This window comes from Aotus nancymaae, unplaced genomic scaffold, assembly GCF_030222135.1.
Source record: "Aotus nancymaae isolate 86718 unplaced genomic scaffold, 86718_ANA_hifiasm-v0.15.2.pri h1tg000022l_1, whole genome shotgun sequence".
NCBI classification, from domain to species: Eukaryota; Metazoa; Chordata; class Mammalia; order Primates; family Aotidae; genus Aotus; species Aotus nancymaae.
This window is the reverse complement of record NW_026988435.1, coordinates 15,250,428-15,262,942: the sequence shown is the minus strand read 5'-3', so window position 1 is coordinate 15,262,942 and position 12,515 is coordinate 15,250,428.

Genomic DNA, 12,515 nt, shown 5'->3' with positions numbered 1-12,515 from the left:
CACTGGGTTTCTGATGTGACATTTAGGACGTTGTTATAGAAAACAGGACTCTGAGAACTGAAAACTGAATATTCTTCAGAACTGAAAAGACTGAATGGATAAGCACCTTAACTATCTGAATCTTGCTGTGCCCCATTTCCATAGTAAACAACCTTTTATTCCCATGTCACAATGCTCTCTTTGTTTTTTCGTTTTACTGAAAAACAATAAAACAATCTTGCCAAGAGTAAATTCATTCTCCTCAGGACCCACAACCAATGCCAGTTATGGTTCACAAAGATAAATAGAGTTTGATTCTAGTATTGTCTCCATCTGAGATACAAAGTATCAATCCAGATTATAAATGGTCAAAGAATTGGAAGATTTGGCTATTTCATATAAACCAAAACTGAAAATAACTGATGATGTTAGAACACAAAGGGAGGAACATACTTTTATATAAAATCAAATGTATTTATGTGAATGAAATGATCAGAAATTCTGGATGCCATGTGCCAATTTGAAAAACTAGGAGTAGTTCTGTTAAAGTAGGCAGTTAGGCAGACATGAGCAGGGTAGGAGAGGGCCCCCACAAAGAATGTCAGGTGACCATAGGTGATGGTCAGGCAGATGTTAAACTATCTTTCTAAAATACTATTTGTGGTTGTAGCTGGTGCCAGGGAAAGACAGTCTCCCCATAGATAGAAAACACCTGAAGCTGGTGATCAGCATATTCCTAGTAAGATCTCAGGAGCTAGGTGAGTGGCCTCAGCGTGTACACTAAGAGCCAGAATTGTGGAGTTCAACCAGTGTATAATCTTCTTCTGGAAATGTGCAACTGGTAAGGAAAAATGCCTCACGTGAGCACGCACACAAATTCAGTAAACACACTGTGCATGTGGCCCTTTTTAAGGGCTGGCAGGCCACTGGGCATGTGGATAGCCCACCCCAATGGAAAAACCAAGGGAGGAGAAATGCAAACCTTGGAACCATGCCAATGTATGAAACCCCACATCTAGGGCTGACTGGGGTACTTGAATCTCTCAAGTCGCCTGCTTGGCCCTTTTCCAAGTGCACTTTGCTCCTTTTCATTCCTGTTCTAAAACTTTTTAATAAACTCTCAACTCCTGTTTTAAAACTTGGCTCTCTTTCCCCCTCTGCCTTAAAACTACTTCTGCTCTTCAGCCACATTTTTTCCTCTGAGGAGCCAAGAATTGAGTTTGCCACAGACCTGCATGGCTTTGCCACTGGTAACAGTTTCTAATCCAATATGACTGTCATTCTAATAAAAAGAGATTCGAATACAGACACATGCAGTCTAAAGGATGATCACGTAAGTACACAGCAAGAATGTAACCATCTACAAGCCTAGTAAAACTTCAGAAGACACCATATTTTCTGATACCCTGATTCTGGACTTGTAGCCTTCAGAACTATGAAAGAATTAGTTTATGTTGTTTAAGTAATTCAGTCCATGGTATTTTGTGATGACAGCCCTAGTAAACTGATACATATGGGTAGTGGACACTGGCTGGCAGAAACTAATTAGCTTCACTTACCTACCAGAGACAAGGGGATTTGTATTGTAATATTCATCAAGGACAGATTACAATCTGAACACCCTGATTGGTTTGTACATTTGATGGTAGCAAAAAATATCCCAGTATCGTTTAACACCAAATACATCAGATCCCTCTAAGGTATCACTTGATATGTATAACTAAATATTATATCTGCATAGAAAAACTTGACCTGAGCCTCAAAGTATAAACATATCCTCATAATTCTTAAACCTGTGTTCTTGTATCACAGAGCTAGGGCCTCTTAAATAAAGGTTACAATTGGAACTTTGAGAATAGACTCTGTGTGGTAACATTTTCTTATATTTTTCCCAAAGGAATACGAGCTTATTTACCATAGAGACTGTATTAGGAGAAGGGTAATATACATTTTAATAATCACATAGGTAAGTTTAGCCCCTTTTCTCCACTCATCCCAATGAACACTTAATGGATTAAGAAAAGTATTGCCATGGTTCCATGTTGACAAATATTGGGACTGCAGATAGGAACAATAATACGGACTTCCTATCACCAAGGCTGACCTTGCTCTTGCCATTACTAAGTGCCTAATTTGCAAAAAGTCCAACACCAACTTTCCACAAGTTACAATACACACAGGGGATCAGCAAACCACAGGTAGCAGATTGAAAACATTATTATGTGCTTTCAATCATTGAAGGCCAGTAGTTTAAGTCATTAAAGCAATATTTTGGGGTTTACTTGACTTCCTTAAATCTCTTCCAGTAAAACTATCTGTGGAATTAATGACTATCTTAATCACTGTGAGTCCTATAAAGCATTGCTTCTTATCATGCACAAGATTAAAGCCATTGAATGAACCTAGTAAAGTCTTTGATTATTGTACAACTCACTCACCAGAAGACACCCTTTTAAAACCTTTGCTAATATTCAGTCCAAGATGGCAATTTGCAATGTTGGGTTGTCATTTTACCAAATATGCAAATGCTTTGAACCAGAAACCAGTCGGTGTGGTTTGGCTGTGTCGTCAACCGTATCTCATCTTAAATTGTAGTTCCCACAATACCCACATGTTCTTATGATAGCGAGTGAGTTCTTACAAGATCTGATGGTTTTATAAGGGGCGTCTCTCTTTGCCTGGCTCTCATTCTTCTTCTTTTTGCTACCATGTGGAGGAGGATATGTTTGCTTTCCCTTCCGCCACGATCGTAAGTTTCCTGAGGCTTCCCCAGCCATGCTGAACTTTGAGTCAATTAAAGTTCTTTTCTTTGTAATTTATCCAGTATCAGGCAGCTCTTTATGGCAGTGTGAGAATGAACTAATATACCAATACACTGTGATTTTTTCTCATAGCTGGAATATACAGGTTTGGTATGGAAGACCATGGAATTGTTAGTGAAATTTTTCACCAGAAGTTTAACGTTTTAATATTTCATTTGAAGATTTATTTGCTTATTGTTTCCATGACTTTTGGTTTTGTTGGTTTAGAGAAAGGGGTCTGTTATGTATGGCCTATAGGCCAAACGTGGTCTACCACCTGTTTTTGTTTTTATTTTTATTTTTAAAAATTTTATTGGAACACAGCCAAATCTATTTATTTATATGTTGTCTATGGCTGATTTCATGTAATAACAGTATAATTGAGTAGTTGTAAAAGGGAACATATGGCTTGGAAAACATACAATATTTACTATCTGGACCTTTACAGAAATAGTTTGCCTACTTCTGATTTAAATTTCATAGCAATCTATGGTGGTAATGCACTGAAAGTGTTCACCAAGGAAGGTAACAATGGCTTCTTTGAAATAAAAGCTATGGTATCATTTTCCAATATGGGGTTCTTGATGCCACTATTTGAACCGGTAAAATGAGGGTTTCCAGTGTTGGACTGGTTAATTACACAGATTATAATGACAAATATATTTGCTGCTACGCAACGAAGAAAGACAGTGTAAATTCCTATGGCAAGACTGGGATAAAATCATCTTTTTCAGGAAGGAAGATTTGGATCACCTCATTCAATAGAACACTTAGATCAACTGAGGTGGTGGATACCAAGAAAGAACATATGGACGGACTAGTGGAGAAGGAAGGAATTTAACACCAATTGTATAGCTTTGTGACAAAATGTAAAGCAAAGTATTAGATTGATAGAAATATTAATCCTTTTCTTCATATTTAAACTTACATAGTTTCTTCACAGTAACATACTTATGTATATATCTGAAATAATTTCCCTTTTCCTCCGTTGACTTCTGTAACTATGTTATATACTTATTTAGCAGTGTTAAACTTTAAAATTTGCGTGTGAAGTGGTATAAAGACAGAATTAGGATGACATAAGAAGAAAATGGATATTGCTTAGAAATCCTGAAAAATAAATCATCAAGACTTTTACAAGATGTGAGTTATCAAGACCATTTCATTAATGTTACCCTTCATATTTTATTTTCTCTGCCACATAGAATGTACCCAAATGGTGCCACATAGAATTAACTGAGAGCCCTCTGTTTAAGTCATGTCTAATACAGTGGCCTAAAACATCAACACATATTTTATTTCCAGTTTTAAAATGATACTTAAAATATGTAAGGAAGAAACATATTTTTGTGGTTGCTCTGGGTATTATAATTGTTTGGAAGTTGAAGTATGGAAGACAGGTGTAAAACCAGGTTGGATGGCTAAAAGATGGGCTCTGGTAGACATTTGCTATGCATAGAGTCCCGTGATAGCTCTTGAGCACCCTGTAATATGGAGGATGGCCCTACCCTCTTTATAAGCCAATGTTATTCTTTTATAGACCCTTTGAAGGTAGGACACAGATAAGTAATTTAGGTCACCCAGTCAGATACAACCGAATGGAGTTTTGATTCAGAACAGAGTAATGTAAAGAACCTGGGACCACACGAAATTTACTACCTAAGTGATAGAGGCTTTAGTAACTCAAGTTTTGTGCTGAGCTAGTGATAGCAGGTTATAGACAGCCTTAGACAAGTTTGGGCAATGTTTTTAAGGACTTTTGGAGAATCTTTGTGTTGCATGTTAAAAAACAAAACCAAAAAAACCAAAACCAAACAAATAAAAAATGTTTTCTCCCTGAAGTAGATAGAGTGGTGTTTGTTTCTGGTGTGTAACAGCCCTGGCTTATATAATACCTTTGCATTGTAGCATTAGTGATGTGGACAATAGTGAGCTAAATAGCATAGTTATAGAGTAACCAATGACTTTATGCACAATTTCTATTATATTGACCTCTTTGTAAATAATTTCTATATATTTGAACAGTTAGATAAGAAAGTTTTTGATCCACCTCAGTAGAAATATGTTATGTTTTATCTACCATTAAATATTCACTTGATATTTAATATAAATATCATAAGTTACTGGCACATTATTTGACCTATATTAGAAATGTGGCTTGAGTAATTGAAGCAGAAATTGATAGAAATAAACTTGTCATATTAATCCCATTGGCACAATTTACCTCAAACCACATGCTCAATTTATTTTACTTTATGACAATTTGTCTTCTTTTAGTTAAATTTTCCTATTTGCACTTTTTAATGGGAAAATATTTGGTAAAGGATTAACAATCATCTTGAATATAGTGTTTCATTTACATTTTGTTGTATGTGCATAAATCTAGACTCCCAATGTTCTATATTACAAGTGGATTGCTGTTTTTTAATCTAGTTCATAAAAGATATTTCTAAAATTGTAAACATGGATACATAGTATTATGGCAGTTTTCCAAATTAACGGTCTAATTAACACATCACACCATATATGACAGTCTACCAATATATGCATCAATAAAATAGCATCTGTTTCTTCTTGTGTGTACGTGTGAGTGTGTGTGTGTATGTACATACATGTGTGTCTCTGCATGTACATTTTTGTTGGGGAGAGAGAATGATCAGGAAGATAGAATAACGATATTAATTCCTTTCTTCATATTTAAATTTTTATGATATGTATAAGACTGTATAATAAAAAGACAATATTATGAAAACCTTCCCTATATCTTTGGAAACTTTATGTTACTTTTATTGTCTAGAGATGAGATCTTGTTCTCCTGACCAGGCTGGAGTGGTGTGATCATTGCTCACTGCAGCCTCCAGCTTCTGGGCTCAAGCCATTCCCTCTTCTCAACTTCCCAAGTAGATGAGGTTACAGGTGCATGCTATCATACCCAGTGAAAATTTTATTTTATTTTTTGTAGAGACAAAGTCTTGTTATGCTGCCCAGGCTGGCCTCCAATTCCTGCCCTCGAGCAATCTGCCTGCCTTGATCTCCAAAAATTCTGGGATTATAGGCATGAGCCACCATACCTGGCTAAAATACTTAATACAATTTTAACCTTCTCTAAATTCTCACTATTGAGAGCAAATACAGCCAATGTAAATTAGCATATCTTTATATTTCATGCAGCTATAATGCAATTAACAGGTTTTTATAATTAAACGTTTTAATAAGATATTAAGCCAAATATATAATTTAATTAGCCTTTAAAGTAGAAAAAACTGTTAATTTTTAAAAATTGTTTTAATATTTTTGGAATTATGGGAATACAATGATGCTCAACATTTAAAAATATATCAGTTTAACTTCTTATAAATTTTAATTAAGTGACTCTTTTAAAAATAAAATCAGGACTTGAAAACAGCAGCCTCAAACCCTTTAAGAACAAAGCCAAATAAATAAGTATGAGAAATTGAAGTTTCCTTTCAATAGATATGTGCAGTTTGATTAATAAAACTTACTTATTCTACTATCTATTATGCACATTCTGTAGTTACTCAACAAACAGGATCTTATGGAAAATAGAAATTCATTATAACTACAAGGACCATAAAACTGTGATGAAAAATAAATTGTGACTGTCCACTGCTATGCAAATGGAAACAGGAAGATAAAGTTGAGATGCTGAAAGATGACATAAAAGCCCTTAAAATCTACTGCTCAACTTGATGATAAAACAACATTTAAGGAGGTGAGACAGGCAAAGTGCTGTTTCCTAAATGTATGCCTCCTCATCAATATCTCAAATTGTATGTCTGCAGTTTCAAAAAAAAAAAAAACAAAAAACAAAAAAACAAAACCTGGCAGGAAGTAGAGAGCAATGAGAGTTCACACAATGCCCTTTCTATGGCATTGTGCAAGCCCAAACTATCACTCATATTATTTTTAAGGCAACAAAATTAGTTGGGTCATTGATATATTACTTGTTTGTCCAAGAGAAAACAAAATGAGAGATAATCGTGTTGTTTCATATTTTTCTGTAACACAGATATGTATTTTATATTGCCGAGTTCATTATCCCTCTTGTATAGGATTACAAATAATAAATAATACTAATATAAGGCTTTGGGGGCTTAAATCTGTATTCCAGAAAAAAACAGTAAACTTACAAGTATATAATGTCTAAAAATAAAATAGAAGCATGTTCACGTAACTTCATAAAACTCAATGGTCGAGATATTGTTTTAGTTCATTTGTGCTGCTATAGCAAAATAGGTAAGACTGGGTCATTTCTAAATAATAAAAATTTGCTTCTTTCTGTTCTGGAACCCGGGAAGTCCAAGGTGAATGTGGCAGAGGATTCAGTGCTTGGTAAGGGCTGCTCTCTCTGCTTCAAGATGGAGCCTTGAGGCTGTATATTCCAGAGGGGAAAATGCTGTGTTCTCACGTGCCAAAGGGACAAAAGGGGCAAACTTACCCTCTCAAGCCCTCTTAAGAGGCACTCATTCATTCATGGGGGCAGAGGCCTCATGGCCTTATCATCTTCTAAAGACCTCATCTCTTAATACTATTCACTGGGTATTAAATTTCAACATGGATTTTGGAAGGAAAAACAAACATTCTAACCACAGCAGGTACAGAAGAGCATAACTGAATATTCTGACCTTTGTCACGTATCTAATACAGTTTTTCTATGTAATTTTAATATTTCTTTCTGTAATCTGCATTAAATATTTTCATCATTCTAGAATACCTGTTGCTCCAAAACTGCTCTTTAAAAACATTTGCAGCTTTTCAGTTATGGATTTTCCTATTCTAAAATTATTTCAGAAAGAAAGAAACTGAAGGATATAAAACTTAGTAAAGTGAAATTGAAAATGATATTTTAAAAGATGGGGTTGTTAAGCTTACATAAAGGTTCTCAGAAGTAAAAGTCTGGAAGTCCATATGGAAGTCAGAGATATCCTACTAGGAATTTATCCCTATTAAAAATCTCTGTCTTTCATGGAAAAGGGTAGTAGCTTAGTCTTTCAGCATCAAAAGTTTTGAAGACTTGCTAGGATGTGTTTAGTTAGGAAGGATACCGTGGACATCAGCAATGAGTTTCAACCAGCAATCAGCTAAAATCTATCACGGTTTTTCTGAGGTATGTTAGATAGGTTGTTCATAGCCTCCCTTAATAGAGAAGAAACTTGCTAAATAGGTAGAAAAACACCTCCCCACAGTGCAAATCCCGTATTAGACACCTGTTTGGAACATCCTGCAGCAAGGAAGGTGAAGAACTGAAGGGAAAATCCCCATATTCACACAAACACAAAAACCCATGATTAGGGTCCTTGGGTTGACCTAAGTTCATCATAATAGTAATAAACACACCTCTTGTTGGAGAATTAAGATTCACAAGACATGTAATGCATGTTCTAGCATGTACAACAAATGTGCATAGACACTCAGGAGATGACCTGAAGCATGCTTAACAGAAGCGCTCGTCCTGACCCTTTTATGAATAATTGTATAAGCTTATCACAAAGGGAATTTTCCCAGCATGAGATGAGATTGTCTCATTCTGGAGCAGCCCATTTTGACCCAGCTATCAGAGTGTCCTTCACTGTGAAATAAACTCCTTTGCCTACTTTTACTTTGGACTTGCTCTCAAATTTTTTTGTGCAGCAAAGTTAAGAACCTGAACCAGCCCACTTCTACCATCTCTGTTGGAAAACAAACAAACAAACAAACAAAACAAAACAACAAAACAAAAAAACCCACGTGTTGCATTTTCCAAAAGATAGAGAAATAAGTTTGTTAGTGACTCAGAATTGGAAAGTCATAAGGATGCCACAAAATACATGGAATATACTGAGAATAGGCTAGAAATATATAAGTAGGATCTGCAAGGCATGTAGTAATGTGAAAGCAGAATTGGAAAGTCTATTTGAGAACAGTAAATTCAGAATTGAATTGATACTGTGGAAAAATAATCTAAAATATGTGAAGGACAATAATAGCTAGGGAAGAGAGATAAAGTATCCATCATAAAAAATCTTACTGATAATTGGAATGGAAACAATAAAAAATAACTAATTGAATAGAATTATCGACCAGGTAGAAAATAAAAACCTAGTTATACAGATTGAAGGGCTCCTCAAAGCTCAACTAACATAAATTAAGTAAACACTGCACTGGGTTGAATAATCCCTTTCCCCACCCCATGTTTGTGTCCACCTAAAACCTCAGACTGTGAGGAAATAGGGTTACTTGGAAACAGGGTTTTTGTCAGAAATAACAAAATTAGGATGAGATCATAATGGAGTAAAGTAGGCCATAATGAATGACTTATCAGAATAGGGAAATTTGGACACAAGACTCAGAGGAGAAAAAACAGAAGGAGACCACGCAGACAAGCAGAAATTAGAGTGATGCTGCCACAAGCCAAGAAACACCAAGGACTCCTGGCAATGGTCCGAAGCTAGAAAGAGGCTAGGAGGGGTTCTTATCTGAAGCCCTCGAAGGCAGCATGGCCATGCTGACATCTTTATCAGACATGTTTTCATGGATAAAGTTGGAAACATATGAAGAATATGAAGGCAAGATAGTTTTGTAGAATATTATATTAAAATTTCATTGTACCAGGTGATAATTTTGTCAAATTATTCAATATAAATTTGTTATCTTTATTACCCTGATGCTATAAATAATTAAAGGAAGAATAATTGTTACCAGGGACAATCATTTTCTTTATAATTGCAACATCAAAAGCTTTGTCCTACTTAGTCTTATAAAGTGAATAAGAGTATATTTAGAATTGTATACAATTACACATCACTGATACTTTCATTTGTTCACAAATGAAATCGAAGTTATAATTTTTATTCATGATGTTGTGTGATAATAGTAAACTTTGTTATACTCTTGCTCTTGTGACAAAATTAATGCTACCTTTCATTATATTATTTAATTTTTATTTTTATTTATTTACTTTTTGAGACAGGGCCTCATTCTGTTACCCAGTTTAAAGTGCAACGGCACCATCTCAGCTCACTGCAACTTCCACTTTCCAGGTTCAAAAGAGTCTCCTGTCTCAGCCTCCCGAGTAGCTAGGACTATGGGAAAGCAGCACCACATCAAACTGATATTTGTAGGTTGTGGTAGAGATGTGGTTTCGCAATGTTGGCCAGACTGACTTCTCAAACTCCTGACTTCAAGTGGTTCAGCCACTACAGCCTCCTAAAGTACTAGGATTACAGGCACAAGCCACCTCACCTGGCCATTTTATTTAATAAAATAGAGTTGTGACATTTTCTTAACTTAATTTTAAAATGCCATTTCCAAACCTGGAAGGAAAGTTTTGATGCAATTCTTTATTATATCTCTTTATTATTGTCATTGTTTAAACTCCTAGTAGACTTTCTGATATCATATGATTCATGTGAATAAAAATTAAAAGTAACTCATTAAATTTGATTTTGACAAATACTAATATTAGTCAAATCATTTTCTACGGACAGAAGTATTGATCATTAATTTAAAGAGTGATGCCTGCTATAAAGTATGCATGGAATTTAGAATGCTTTTATTTGACAATTAAATCAAAATTCTACTCACATATAATTAAATCTTATCAATAAATACCATTATATTGTTGTAACAGAGTGAGTTAGAAGGCAAGCATCACTGTCTGAGTTCCAAATTAAGATTACTTTATTTGCCAGTGACCGAGAGTCAGCTCAGGCTGAAAAACTCTCGGCCCCAGGGAAGGGGCTTGATTTGCCTTTATACCTTGATTTAGGTAGGAGAGGGGGAGCCTAGCTGAAGCAGAATTTTAAAGAAGCGGAACAAGCAAGTTAGAAAAGGAAGCTGGTAACCAAGGGGCAGGAGGTTTCCAGGATTGTTGGTTGCAAAGGGTATTTCCATACAATCATCAAGGTTGGTAAGAGGGGAAACTTTCCATACAATCGGTCAGCAAGGAGGGTATTCACAATAGCAGGTAGACTTGCCAAGCCGGATGCGGTTACAGTGGTTACAGGTGCTGTGAACAGTGTCAACCACTCTGGTTCAAAGCTTTGAGTGCAGCGTGACCCAGTCATGCACCTGAGGGGGTCGAGGCAGGGAGGGTGAAGCTGGAGAGAGCTTGTTTGGTTTGCAGCTAAGATGGAGTCAGTTAGGTTAGTACAAGTTAGGTTATCACAATATATAAATCAAACTGGGTAAGGATTTGTGCTTTTAGTCTTATAAGTTTAGTTTACATAGTTGTGTTTGCTTTAGTAAGTAATATGAATGGTAGAGCAATGTATATAATATGGTAGAATTTCAATATATGTTCTTATGTTAAAAAATGCTGAGTGCATTTTAGGTAAACACAGAGATAGCATATGCAATGTAAAAACATTTTTACTCCATTATCATAGTAAATTTTAAAGCATTTTCAAATTTTTAAAGAATTGTCTAATAGCAGTGAAGAAAGTTGAATCTAGAGTTACAGTGTCTGAGTTCAAACCAAGTTATACTGTTTATTAACCATGTGACATGGACAAGTTATTTAAACACTCTCTGCCTCAAAGTTCTCATTAGTAAAACTGGAATAATAATAGGTCATTTTACACAGAATTAAAGTAATGCTTAAAATCGCAATACCTGAAAAGTACTTAGAATGATGAGTAAATACATTTTTACTAGTTTTTGTTGTGTCCTTACATAATAATATGTTTCAATAAACAAGGCACAGCATTATCTATTCGTGGTAGATCAGGCTAGTTGAATAGAATTATCATACTCATAACCAGAGAGCATTAATATTTGCTCTGTTAATTTAAACAACAACATTGTTTAGGTGGTGTCATTATTCTGACACAGATATACATGGAAGAGGGAGACAGGAAACTCCTAACTCCAGAGTAAATAGACAAATGTTAAACTCCATATTTCTTACAAAATTCATAGGATTTTAATAAATTTTACCTGGATTTATTACTGATATTTCACTGAAAGCATACTTTGTGTTAGAGGTATGTGTATATGACTTTAACAATATCAAAATGTAAGATCCCTTTATATCAATATAACTTTTTACTGTGAAATGTTTAAAGTTATTTCTCTCATTAATCTTTTAACAAATATTTACATATTAATATAACATAAATTATGCAATGGGCATTTTTCTCTTTCAAACTTACAAATATATGAAGAAAATTAGAAATTAGCATAAATAGTATGAGAAAACAACAGAAGTCAGGAGGAATAGATAGAGATGGAGACTAATTACTCATTAGTTTTAAAATAGCAAATTTGTAACTGAGGCAAATTAGAGTCCAATGCTTATGGTAATTTTTCTAGGCTGTTGTGAATTCTCTATTCTTTCTTAGAGTACAAAAGGGCACAGGACAAATTTTTTGGAGTGATGTAATTCTATCTTGGTTGTGGTAGTCATTATATGACTATGCATTTATCACTCCTCATCACACTGTGCTGAAAGAACAAATTTTACTGCATGTAAATTATATCTTAATTTTCTAAAGTCTCCTGGATGTTGAAAGATAGTGTTGAGATGACCTCCTTCTGTGGGAGCCAACACCATGAAATCTTAAAAAATAACTGACTTATTAGTGAAATTAATGGCCCAGAATTGCTAAATTAAGGATTCCATTCAAGACAATTTTTGAATTGTCCGTTTGGTTCTTCTAAAGTTGATTTTTATTTTCACTGCCTCATGCCGGCATCCACTCTTGTAGTTAATATTTTGTATAAAAATGTTGCTTC